Below are 14,209 nucleotides of genomic sequence, written 5' to 3' on the forward strand. Positions count from 1 at the left end.
GACTTTTTCCTCTTGGCTGGGTCATCACGACACTATGTTAGGAAATACTTGGACAGTGTTAACAGCCGGTGGAAAACGTTTAGTACATATTTACTATTCTCATTTTGCTAATGATGTGCATCTAGCTTTAATTCTATTTGTTCTGGAGATTTTGACACCTGTCTACATGTTTTGTTTTGTTGTCTGTCTCCCCCTTCTAGACTGGGAGCCCGTTGTTGGGCAGGAACCGTCTCTATATGTTGCCAACTTGTACTTCCCAAGCACTTAGTACAGTGCTCTGCACACAGTAAGCGCTCAATAAATACGATTGAATGAGTGACAGAGAGAAAGTGAGAGAGAGAGAGAGAAAGTGAGACAGAGAGAGACACACACAGAAAGTGAGACACAGAGAGAAAGTGAGACAGAGAGAGACACACAGAGAAAGTGAGACACACAGAGAGAGAAAGTGAGACACACAGAGAGAGAAAGTGAGACACACAGAGAGAGAAAGTGAGACACACAGAGAGAGAAAGTGAGACACACAGAGAGAGAAAGTGAGACACACAGAGAGAGAAAGTGAGACACACAGAGAGAGAAAGTGAGACACAGAGAGAAAGTGAGACACAGAGAGAAAGTGAGACACAGAGAGAAAGTGAGACACAGAGAGAAAGTGAGACACAGAGAGAAAGTGAGACACAGAGAGAAAGTGAGACACAGAGAGACAGAGAGAGAGAGAGAAAGTGAGACAGAGAGAGAAAGTGAGACAGAAAGTGAGACACAGAGAGAAAGTGAGACACAGAGAGAGAAAGTGAGACAGAGAGAGAAAGTGAGACACAAAGTGAGACACAAAGTGAGACACAAAGTGAGACACAAAGTGAGACACAGACAAAGTGAGACACAAAGTGAGACACAAAGTGAGACAGAGACAGAGAGAAAGTGAGACAGAGAGAAAGTGAGACAGAGAGAAAGTGAGACAGAGAGAAAGTGAGACAGAGAGAAAGTGAGACAGAGAGAAAGTGAGACAGAGAGAAAGTGAGACAGAGAGAAAGTGAGACAGAGAGAAAGTGAGACAGAGAGAAAGTGAGACAGAGAGAAAGTGAGACAGAGAGAAAGTGAGACAGAGAGAAAGTGAGACAGAGAGAAAGTGAGACAGAGAGAGAAAGTGAGACAGAGAGAGAAAGTGAGACAGAGAGAGAAAGTGAGACAGAGAGAGAAAGTGAGACAGAGAGAGAAAGTGAGACAGAGAGAGAAAGTGAGACAGAGAGAGAAAGTGAGACAGAGAGAGAGAAAGTGAGACAGAGAGAAAGCGAGACAGAGAGAGAAAGCGAGACAGAGAGAGAAAGTGAGACAGAGACAAAGTGAGACAGAGACAAAGTGAGACAGAGACAAAGTGAGAGAGCAAGAGAAAGAGAAAAAAGAGTGAGAGGAAAAAAGTGAGAGAGAGAAAGGGGAAAAAAAGTGAGACAGAATGTGAGAAGCAAGGTGGCCTAGTGGACAAAGCAGCGGCCTAGGAGAAGGACCTGGGTTCTCATCCAAGCTCTGCCAACTGTGTACTCTGTGACCTTGGGCAAGTCACTTAACTTTCCTGTGCCTCATTTGCCTCATCTGTAAAATGGAGATTAAAACTGTGAGTGTCACGTGGGACACTCCTGCCTCTCCCCACTTCAGTCTGTACTTCACTCTGCTGCCCGGATCATCTTTGTGCAGAAACGCTCTGGACATGTCACGCCCCTCCACAAAAATCACCAGTGGCTGCCTGTCAACCTATGAATCGAGCAATAACTCCTCACTGTCAGCTTCAAGGCTGTCCACCCCCTCGCCCCCTCTTACCTCACCTCCCTTCTGTCCTTCTCCAGCCCAGCCCGCACCCTCCGCTCCTCTACCACCACTCACCTCCTCACTGGGCCTCGTTCTCGCCCGTCCCGCCGTCGACCCCCGGCCCACGTCCTCCCCCTGGCCCGGAATGCCCTCCCTCCGCACATCCACCAAACTAGCTCTCTTCCTCCCTTCAAAGCCCTACTGAGAGCTCACCTCCTCCAGGAAGCCTTCCCACACTGAGCCCCCTTTTTCCTCTCCTCCTCTCCATCCCCTCTGCCCCACCTCCTTCCCCTCCCCACAGCACTTGTCTATATTTGTACAGATTTATCACTATTTTACTTGTACGTATTTACTATTCTACTTATTTTGTTAATGATGTGCAGATAGCTATAATTCTATTTGTTCTGCGATTTTGACACCTGTCTCCATATTTTGTTTTGTTGTCTGTCTCCCCCTTCTAGACTGTGAGCCCATTGTCGGGTAGGGACCATCTCTATATGTTGCCGACTTGTCCTTCCCAAGTGCTTAGTCCAGTGCTCTGCACACAGTAAGTGCTCAATAAGTAGCTCACTTTCTCCAGGAACCCTTCCCAGACTGAGCCCCCTCCTTCCTCTCCCACTCCTCCCCCCGCCATTCCTCCTTCCCCTCCCCACAGCACCTGTATGTTTGTACGTATTCATTACTCTATTTCATTTGTACATATTTATTCTATTTATTTTATTTTGTTAATATGTTTTGTTCTCTGTCTCCCCCTTCTAGACTGTGAGCCCACTGTTGGGTAGGGGCCGTCTCTATATGTTGCCGACTTGTACTTCCCAAGCACTTAGTACAGTGCTCTGTACACAGTAAGCACTCAATAAATACGATTGAATGAATGAACAATTGAATCAATGAATGAATGACACGGACTGTATCCAACCTATTTAGTTTGCACCTAACCCAGCGCTTGGTACAGTGCCTGGTATATAGTAAGCGCTTCACACACCATAAAAAAATTGGAAAAAAAGTAAAAAAAGACCAGCAGCCTCAGTTGTAGCTGGCTGGGAAGGTTGTGAGGAGGGGGACCCAGCAGGAAGAGGAGAGAAGGAGGAGGAAACAAAGAAAGGGGCAGCAAAGTCCAAGAGGCACGTGGAGATGGGGCACTGTGGGGAACAAGCTCGTCGATTAATCTGCCATTTCTGGTTTCAACAGAGGTTCGGCCCCAGCAAACCAGGAAACCGAGGAGGCCGCCGGCTCCGGCCCCTACATCGAGGGGTGTCCAGCAGGCCGGGGGCTGAGGTCCAGCAGAGGATGAGGAAGCGGGTGGGTCCCTGCATCCCACATTTCTTCCCTGGCCTGCTGGGCTCTTAGCCCCCTACAATGAATCAGAGCCCCCCGGGCCCGGTGGAAATATCTGGAAGGCCGGACGAGTGACTCAGTTCTGCCGAAGAGCAGGTGGGGCCTATTCCCACTTAATTAGCTCCAGGTCAGCCAACTCCCCGGCCAGTGGTTCATCCCTCCCCTACAGTCCTTCCTGGGGTCCCATGACCACCCCTCCTGTTGTCAGCCTCTTGACCGGTCCCCAGAGGACCCACGGATCTCCCCCAAAGAGACTTTATGGAGACCGGTCATTGAGGACTCTCCCGCCTCGCCTTGTGAAGGCTGACCAAACCCTGGGGCTTTGTCCTTTCCTCCCAGGGCACAATTTTTCCAGACCTTCCATCCTCCCCATCTCCCCCCGTTGGCACAGTTCTACACCCGACTGCTTTCTATTTCTGTTTCCCACAACTGCCCTTTCGACACCTCCTTTCAACAAAACACTCAGAACCCCGGCCAACGCTTCATTAATTCGTTCCGACGTATTTGAGTGCTTACTGTGTGCAAAGCACTGCACTAAGCGCTCGGGAGAGTATAATACAACAAACAGACCCATTCCCTGCTTACAGCAAGTTTACAGTTTAAAACTTTTGTCCTTATCATCATACTCTGTCACTTCTTCCTAACTGTAAATTATTTTAGTGTCCATCTCCTCCATTCATTTATTCAGTCATATTTACTGAAGCCTTTCTAGACTGTGAGCCCGTTGTTGGGTAGGGACCGTCTCTATATGTTGCCAACTTGTACTATCCAAGTGCTTAGTACAGTGTCCTGCACACAGTAAGCACTCAATACGATTGAATGAATGAATTTATTGAGCGCTTTCTGCGTGCAGAGCACTGCCTCCACTAATAATACTACTACTAACAGCACCTGTATATATGTTTGTACATATTTATTACTCTATTTTACTTGTACATATCTATTCATTTTATTTTGTTAGTATGTTTGGTTTTGTTCTCTGTCTCCCCCTTTTAGACTGTGAGCCCACTGTTGGGTAGGGATCGACTCTATATGTTGCCAACTGTACTTCCCAAGCTCTTAGTACAGTGCTCTGCACACAGTAAGCACTCAGTATGATTGATTGATGGATTGATAGTAAGCACTTAATAAATGCCATCATTATTATCATTATCATCATCTTAGGTCTTCCCACACTTAGTACAGTGCTTGACATGGAGGAAGAGCTTAACAAATGACCAATATTACTCTCAGCCCTCGTGAACTTAATCTTATCCTCTAACTCTTACAGAAATAGGTAGGTCTTTTCACACATTGAGTTATTCAACTATTTATTAGAAAAGCAGCTTGGCCGAGTGGATAGAGCCCGGGCCTGGGAGACAGAAGGATATGGGTTGTAATCTCTCCACCATTTATCTGCTAAGTGCTTAATATATCTGTACTAAGCGCTTAGTACAGAGCTCTGCACACAGTAAGCACTCAATAAATACGATTGAGTGAAATCTGCTATGTGAACTTGGGCAAGCCATCTCACTTTTCTGGGCCTCAGTTACCACTTCTGTAAAATGGGGATTAAGACTAGAAGCCCTAGGTAGGCATGGACTGTATTCGACTTGGTTAGCTTGTATCTACCCAGCACTTAGTACAGTGTCTGGCACATAGTAAGCGCTTAGCAAATACCATTAAAAAATAACTCTCATCCTGACACAGTAATATGACTATTTGGATAAACAATAATTATGGTATTTCATTCACTCATTCAATCGTATTTATTAAGCGCTTACTGTGTGCAGAGCACTGTACTAAGCGCTTACCAGTGCTTAGAACAGTGCTTTGCACATAGTAAGCACATATCAAATGCCATCATCATCACCACTGTATTCATTCATTCAATCGTATTTATATTTGTTAAGCGCTGTATGCCAGGCACTAAGTACTGAGTGGATACAAGCAAATTGGGTTGGACACAGTCCCTACACCCATTTTCCAGATGAGGGAACTGAGGCCCAGAGAAGCAAAGTGACTTGACCAAGGTCACGCAGCAGACGAGTGGAGGAGCCAGAATTAGAACCCATGACCTTCCGACTCCCAGGTCAGACTGTGTGAGCCCCATGAGGGATCTGATTGCCTTGTATCCACCCAGCGCACAATACGGTGTTTGGCCCATAGTAAGCAATAGACAAATAACACATTTATTAATTATAATCATAAATAGAGACTGTAAACTTGTTAAGAGTAGGAACGCTTCTGCTCATTCTCCTGTACTGTTCTCTCCCAAGCCCTTAGTACAGCCCTCTGCACATAGTAAGCGTTCAATAGGATTGATTATTATTGTTCTTGTTTTCCCTCCTACTCCCAGCGCCTCAAAAGAATTAATAATAATAATAATAATGGAATTTATCAAGTGCCTACTATGAGCAAAGCACCATTCTAAGCTCTGGGGAGGTTACAAAGAAGAGAAGCAGCATGACTCAGTGGAAAGAGCCCGGGCTTTGGAGTCAGAGATCATGGGTTCAAGTCCTGGCTCCGCCAATTGTCAGCTGTGTGACTTTGGGCAAGTCACAACTTTTCTGGACCTCAGTTCCCTCATCTGGAAAATGGAGATTAAGACTGTGAGCCCCACGTGGGACAACCTGATCACCTTGTATCCCCCCAGCGCTTACAGCAGTGCTTTGCACATAGTAAGCGCTTAACAAATACCATTATTATTACAAAGTGACCAGGTTGTCCCACATGGGGCTCACAGTCTTAATCCCCATTTTACAGACGAGGTAACTGAGGCACAGAGAAGTGATTTCTAGACTGGGAGCCCACTGTTGGGTAGGGACCGTCTCTATATGTTGCCAACTTGTACTTCCCAAGCCCTTAGTACAGTGCTCTGCATACAGTAAGTGCTCAATAATTGATTGATTTGCCCAAAGTCACCCAGCTGACAATTGGCAGAGCTGGGATTTGAACCCATGACCTCTGACTCCAAAGCCCGGGCTCTTTCCACCGAGCCCCGCTGCTTCTCTGGTCCTTCTCCCCTCTCCCTCATTAGATAAGGTCTTTGAGGGCAGGAAATTGGCATCTTGCTTGCTGCTGTCCTCTTCCCTGGGGTCAGTACAGCACTTGAAACGCAGCAGCAAACCTCACTGATGGATTCGAGTAGTTCTTCTCTGGAAGCCCCCCAAGTCCTGACTGATGATAAGTGACTCATCCTCCCCTTCCGGCTTTTCGGCGAAAGCCAGTTTCCTGTCTGGAAGGTGACAAGGGGACCGGAAAGCCCCATGGACGTCCTTCCAGAAGGGAGGGCCCGCAGCCAACCCCTAATCCGCAGCCAAATCGGAGGATGGGAAGAAATCCAGTTCCCTGATTCGGGTGTGTCCTTGGGCCCTGAGGAGACGCTCCCAATCCGGGCCTGATTCCCCGTAATAACAGGGAACGTGTCTGTTTATCATTGTATCGTACCCTACCAGGCACTTAGTACAGTGCTCTCTGCACAGTAAGCGCTCAATAAATACAACGGAGTGAATAAATGGTATTTTTTTTAAGTGCTTCCTGTGTGCCAGTCATCCACCTAAGCACTGGAGTAGATTCAAGATAATCGGGTTGGACACAGTCCCCATCTCATAGTCTTAAACCCCATTTTATGGGTGACGGAATGGAGGCCCAGAGAAGTGAAATTCATTTATTCAATCGTATTTATTGAGCACTTACTGTGTGCAGAGCACTGGACTAAGCGCTTGGGAAGGACAAGTCGGCATCAATCGTATTTACTGAGCACTTACCGTGTGCAGAGCACTGGACTAAGCGCTTGGGAAGGACAAGTCGGCATCAATCGTATTTATTGAGCACTTACCGTGTGCAGAGCACTGGACTAAGCGCTTGGGAAGGACAAGTCGGCAACATATAGAAACGGTCCCTAATAATAATAATGGCATTTATTAAGTGCTTACTATGTGCAAAGCACTGTTCTACGCGCTGGGGGGATACAAGGTGATCAGGTTGTCCTACGGCGGGCTCACAGTCAACCCCCATTTTAGAGATGAGGTAACTGAGGACCAGAGAAGTGACTTGCCCAAGGTCACACAGCTGACAATTGGCAGAGCCGGGATTTGAACCCATGACCACCGACTCCAAAGCCCGGGCTCTTTCCACTGAGCCACGCTGCTTCTCTTACAGGTTGTTCTGGTTGTTCCCTACCCAACAACGGGTTCTCAGTCTAGAAGCAGCAGCAGCGTGGCTCAGTGGAAAGAGCCCGGGCTTTGGAGTCAGAGGTCATGGGTTCAAATCCCAGCTCCACCGACTGTCAGCTGTGTGACTTTGGGCTAGTCACTTAACTTATCTGTGCCTCTGTTCCCTTGTCTGTAAAATGGGGATTTGAACTGTGAGCCCCCCGTGGGACAACCTGATCACTTTGAAACCTCCCCAGCGCTTAGAACAGTGCTTTGCACAGAGTAAGCACTTAAATACCTATATTATTATTAAATGGGGGAGACAGACAACAAAACAAAACATGGAGACAGGTGTCAAAATGCCTCCCTCAAGGTCACAAGGCAAACAAGTGGCCGAGCCAGGATTAGAATCCGTTACCTTCTGACTCCCGGGCCCGGATTCGATCCACTAGGCCGTACTGTTCATCTCCCGAGACTTGGAAACCGAAGGGTGTGTGAAGGGCAGGGAGACGGTGGCTTCCTTCTCCGGCCGCATCCCAGCCCGAGCCTGGACCCATCCCTTCCAGAGATAAATGCTGGAATGGGATCAAAGTCCCATCATATTTGAAGGGAGACGGGGAAGGACGCAGAGGGGGAACTTCTCAGACGGACACCGCGGCCACCGTCCTGGGAAGAGGCGACCACAAGGGATTAGGCTTCACAATGGCCCTTTGAGGGACAGAAGCCATCACCAACCAGCCCCAGGACAGCATGGAATCAAAAGCTGATTTTAATAGTGCTCGTTGTGGGGGATAATAGATAATAGACAGTCTTTTAGACTGTGAGCCCACTCATTTAGACTGTGAGCCCACTGTTGGGTAGGGACTGTCTCTATATGTTGCCAACTTGTACTTCCCAAGCGCTTAGTACAGTGCTCTGCACACAGTAAGCGCTCAATACGATTGATGATGATGATAATAATAATAATAGCATTTATTAAGCACTTACTACATGCAAAGCACTGCTCTATGCTCTGGGGAGTTTTCAAGGTGATCAGGTTGTCCCACGTGGGGGGCTCACAGCCACACCCCATTTTCCAAATGAGGGAACTGAGGCCCTGAGAAGTGAAGTGACTTGCCCAAAGTCACACAGCTGACAAGTGGCAGAGCCAGGATTCAAACCCATGACCTCTGACTCCAAATAATAATAATAATAATAATGGCATTTGTTAAGCACTTACTATCTGCAAAGCACTGTTCTAAGCGCCGGGGGGATACAAGCTGATCAGGTTGTCCCGCGTGGGGCTCACAGTTATCCCCTTTTTACAGATGAGGTAACTGAGCCTCCGAGCAGTTAAGTGACTTGCCCAAGGTCACACAGCAGACATGTGGCGGAGCCGGAATTTGAACCCATGACCTCCGACTCCAAAGCCCGGGCTCTTTCCACTGAGCCACGCTGCTTCGAGAGAAAGGAAGAGGGAGGATGGAGGAGAGAGGACAGAGGAAGGAGGATGGGAAACGGAGGCCGGAAGAGGTCCGGAACTGTGCAGTGAAGGAGGGGAAGGCCTGCATTTCCTAGCCCCCTCCATGGCCCAACCAAGAGAAAAGGGAATCAGGCAGGGGAGCAAGGGACTCTGCGATAATTGTCACTGAAAGGACGGACGGTGTGGGGATCAGGAGTTCCACAGAAGAGCTTTATAAAATCAATCAACCCTATTTAAAGAGTGCTTACTCTATACAGAGCCCTTTAATAAGCGCTTGGGAGAGTACAGTTTCAGAGGCAAGCAGTGTGGCCGAATTTATAAAGCATGGGCCTGGGTTCTAATGCCAGCTCTGCCACTTTGCTGTGTGACTGGGGGGGTAAGTCGCTTCACTTCTCTGGGCCTCAGTTACCTCACCTGTATAATGGAGATTAAGATGACGAGCACCACGTGGGACATGGACTGTGTCCAACCTGATTAGCTTCTATCTACTCTAGCACTTAGTAAAGTGCCCTGCTCATAGTACATGCTTAATATATATATGTATATATAGACATATAAATAAAATTATGGTATTTGGTAAGTGCTTACTATGTGCCAAGCACCATTCTAAGCACTGGGGTAGATACAAGGTAATCAGGTTGTCCCACGTGGGGCTCACAGTCTTTATCCCCATTTTACAGGTGAGAACTTAGGCAAAGAGAAATTAAGCCGTTTGCCCAAGGTCATGTAGCAGACAAGTGATGGAGCCGGGATTAGAACCCATAACCTTTGACTACCAAACCTGTTTTCTTACCACTAAGCCATGCTGTTTCTGCTATATAAGTGTGTGTATATATGTATATATAATTATAATAATAATAATGTTGGTATTTAAGCGCTTACTATATGCCAAACACTGTTCTAAGCGGTGGGAGGGGGGGAATACAAGGTAATCAAGGTTGTCCCACGTGGGGCTTACAGTCTTAATCCCCATTTTATTCATTCATTCAATCGCATTTATTGAGTGCTTACTTTGTGCAGAGCACTGTACTAAGCGCTTGGGAAGTACAAGTTGACAACATAGAGAGATGGTCCCTACTCAACAGCAGGCTCATTTTTACAGGTGAGGGAACTGAGGCCCAGAGAAGTGAAGTGACTTGCCCAAAGTCACACAGCTGACAAGTGGCAGAGCCGGGATGAGAACCCATGACATCCGACTCCCAAGCCCGTGCTCTTTCCACTGAGCCATGCTGCTTCTCTTGTGTGTGTGTGTGTGTGTGTGTGTGTGTGTACACACACACACACACACATACACACACACATGCGCACACACAAACACACACAGCTAACTACCCTTCATGTGGAAAAATAATAATGGTATTTAAGCATTTACTATGTGCCAGACATTGTACTAAACACCTGGGTGGATACAAGCAAATAGGGGTAGACACAGTCCCTGTCCCAAGTGAGGCTTATGGCCTCAGTCCCCATTTTACAGATGAGTTAACTGCGGCACAGAGAAATGAAGTGATTTGCCCAAATTCACAGAACACACAAGCGGTGGAACCAGGATTCGAACCCATAACCTTCCGATTCCCAAGCCCATACTCTATCCACTAGGCCGTGCTGCTTCCAACACTGCTTATATTCATTCATTCGTATTTATTGAGCACTTACTGTGTGCAGAGCACTGGACTAATCAATCGTATTTATTGAGCGCTTACTGTGTGCAGAGCACTGTACTAAGTGCTTGAGAAGTACAAGTTGGCAACATATAGAGACAGTCCCTACCCAACCAACAGTGGGCTCACAGTCTAGAAGAGGGAGACAGACAACAAAACATATTAACAAAATAAAATAGAATAAATATGTACAAATAAAATAAATACATAGAGTATACAAACATATATACATATATACAGGTGCTGTGGGGAGGGGAAGGAGGTAACGCGAGGGGGATGGGGAGGGGGGACAAGTCAAAACACTTGTCTGCTATGTGACCTTGGGCAAGTCACGTAACTTCTCTGTGCCTCAGTTATCTCACGTGTAAAATGGGAATAAAGTACACGCTTAACAAATACTATTATTGTTATTACTACTATTATTCTTAAACCACTTTCATATCTTTCTCAAGCAAACTCTGTGGCTACACGTACCAGAACGACTTTATGACAGAAGATGGGATGTTCCGAAGAGGGTGTGTCCCTGTGGGTGGGAAACGACTCGACGGCACGTGGGGAACACAAGTGCTAAAGGGCTGAGAAAGGGAATAAGGGGTGCAAAAATCCAAGTGGAAAAGTTTGGTAACCGATCATGAAGGCTTTGGAAGAGGATCGTCTTACCTGTGTCGGAGAGACCCTGGCGACAACCCAGTTCCGCTGGCCGGGAAGAAGGCGGAGTGCGGAGAACAGGCCTCACCAGCTAAACTGACAGAAAAAGAATAAAAAAACACATAGTTTGGCGACCAGCGATGTCTTTCTCAAACACCAGGAAGCAACATGGCCCAGTGGGTAGAACACAGGCCTGGGATTCAAAAGGATCTAGTTTCATCATCATCATCATCAATCGTATTTATTAAGCGCTTACTATGTGCAGAGCACTGTACTAAGCACTTGGGAAGTACAAATTGGCAACATATAGAAACAGTCCCTACCCAACAGTGGGCTCACAGTCTGAAAGGGGGAGACAGAGAACAAAACCAAACATACTAACAAAATAAAATAGAATAGATATGTACAAGTAAAATAAAGAGTAATAAATATGTACAAACATATATATATATATATATATATATATATATATATATATATAGTTTCGAGCCCCAGCTCTGCTGGGTGACCTTGGGTAAATAATAATAATAATAATAATGATGGCATTTGTTAAGCACTTACTATGTGCCAAGCACTGTTCTAAGTGCTGGGGGATACAAGGTAATCAGGTTGTCCCACGGGGGGCTCACAGTCTTAACCCCATTTCCCAGATGAGGGAACTGAGGCGCAGAGAAGTTAAGCGACTTGCCCAAAGTCACACAGCTGGGATTAGAAGCCGTGACCCCTGGCTCCCAAGCCCTGGGTCTTTCCTCTGAGCCACGTTGCTTCTCCACTTGACTTTTGGGGGTAAACCACTTGACTTTTAGACTGTGAGCCCACTGTTGGGTCGGGACTGTCTCTATATGTTGCCAATTTGTACTTCCCAAGCACTTAGTACAGTGCTCTGCACATAGTAAGTGCTCAATAAATACAATTGATGATGATGACTTCTCTGTGCCTCAGTTCCCCCATCTATAAAATGGGGATTAAGGCTGCGAAATCCATGTGGGATAAGGACTCTTCCCAAGCTGATTAACTTGGACCTAACCCAGGGATTAGAACAGTGCCTGGCACAAACTACTTCACAAATATTTTTTTAAAAAAGACTACAGTGAAGCCCGGTGAAAACTTTCATTCATTCAATCGCATTTACTGAGCACTTACTGTGTGCAGAGCACTATACTAAGCGCTTAGGAAGTACAAGTTGGCAACATTATAAAACTACAGTAGACGGTGATAAACCATCACATAGGGCAGGACCAGTTAATGGACACCGACAGAGAAGAAGGGGTACCCCTTGAAGAAACATCTCTGTTGAAGCAGCGTGGCTCAGTGGAAAGAGCCCGGGCTTTGGAGTCAGAGGCCACGGGTTCAAATCCTGCCCTACCACTTGTCAGCTGTGTGACTTTGGGCAAGTCACTTCACTTCTCTGGGCCTCAGTTCCCTCATCCATAAAATGGGGGTGAAGACTGTGAGCCCCTCGTGGGACAGCCTGATTACCTTGTATCTACCCCAGCACTTAAAACAGTGCTTTGCACCCAGTAAGCGCTTAACAAATACCAACATTATTATTATCTCTGCCACTTGCCCACTGTGTGATCTTGGGGAAATCATTTCACTTCTCCGTGCCTCCATTACCCCCCCTGTAAAACAAAGATAAAGATGGCACTGCTCTATAGAACAATAACTTACAACCTGATTATCTTGTATTTACTCCTCAGGACAGGATCTGGGACATAATACCATTAAAATATTAAAAAAAGAAAAGCAATCTGGCAAAAATACAACCACCAAGAGACAGAAAACAAGTCTTCCTTGGTACGGCTCCAGGCCGGAGACTGTCCTGGCTGTTTTTAATCCCCTAAATTCAACCCAGATGGTGGCCTTCCTTTGCCCAATGACTGAACTGTTTTTCGGAGCCCAGGTGCTGCCTATTCAATCCCCAACGATGGAAATGTTTGAACCCACGTGCTGATCTGTCAATGCCCAATGGCTGGGCTCTTTTTTCGAGACCAGGTGTTGACTCTTCCATGCCCAGCGACCAAAATGTTTGAAATCAGGTGCTCAAACCCTCCGAGCCCCAATCAACCAAAATGCTTATGAAGTCCCACGCGGGAGTGCACTCCTACTTAAAAACGTTGGCTTGTATACTTCCTTCTCCTCTTCTTTTGCTGCTGAGGCTTGGGGTTGGTGTCAGGATTTTCCATCTCCTTTCTGGAGTTTCTGGGGAACTGGGATTGGGGGTAGGTTTAAGGATTTTTCAGCTTCTCCTTTCTCTCTAGAGTTTTTGTGGAATGGCCTTGGGAGTTAGGGTATGGGAGATGGTCACAACTGTACCTCCTCATACTTCCAAGGTGTTTGGTGTGATCCTCCTCTTATTCCCCCTAATTTCCCTTCTTGCACCCCCTCATTTTTACCGTAGATCTTTTCTGGCACCTCCACATCCTTATCACATTTTTTTCCCTTGTATTCCCCCTCATTACATCTTTCTTGCTCCCCACAATCATATCACATTTTGTGTGGCTTAGTGGAAAGAGCCTGGGGCTTGGGAATTGGAGGTCGTGGGTTCTAATTCCGGCTGTGCCCCTTGTTAGCTGGGTGACTTTGGGCAGGTCACTTAACTTCTAGACTGTGAGCCCACTGTTGGGTAGGGACTGTCTCTATATGTTGCCAACTTGGACTTCCCAAGCGCTTAGTACAGTGCTCTGCACACAGTAAGCGCTCAATAAATACGATTGATTCTCAGTTTACTCATCTGTAAAATGGCGATTAAGACTGTGAATCCCACGTGGGACAGCCTGATTACCTTATACCTACCCCCAAGGCTTAGAACAGTGCTTGGCACATAATAATGATGATGGCATTTATTAAGTGCTTACTATGTGCCAAGCACTGGGGAGGTTACAATAATAATAATGGCATTTATTAAGCGCTTACTATGTGCAAAGCACTGTTCTAAGCGCTGGGGAGGTTACAAGGTAATCAGGTTGTCCCACATGGAGCTCGCAGTCCTAATCCCCATTTTACAGATGAGGCAACTGAGGCACAGAGAAGTTGTAGACTTCTAGACTGTGAGCCCACTGTTGGGTAGGGACTGTCTCTATATGTTGCCAACTTGGACTTCCCAAGCGCTTAATACAGTGCTCTGCATACAGTAAGCGCTCAATATGATTGTGACTTGCCCAGTC

The sequence above is a fragment of the Tachyglossus aculeatus genome, chromosome 24 (assembly GCF_015852505.1).
Source record: "Tachyglossus aculeatus isolate mTacAcu1 chromosome 24, mTacAcu1.pri, whole genome shotgun sequence".
NCBI lineage: Eukaryota > Metazoa > Chordata > Mammalia > Monotremata > Tachyglossidae > Tachyglossus > Tachyglossus aculeatus.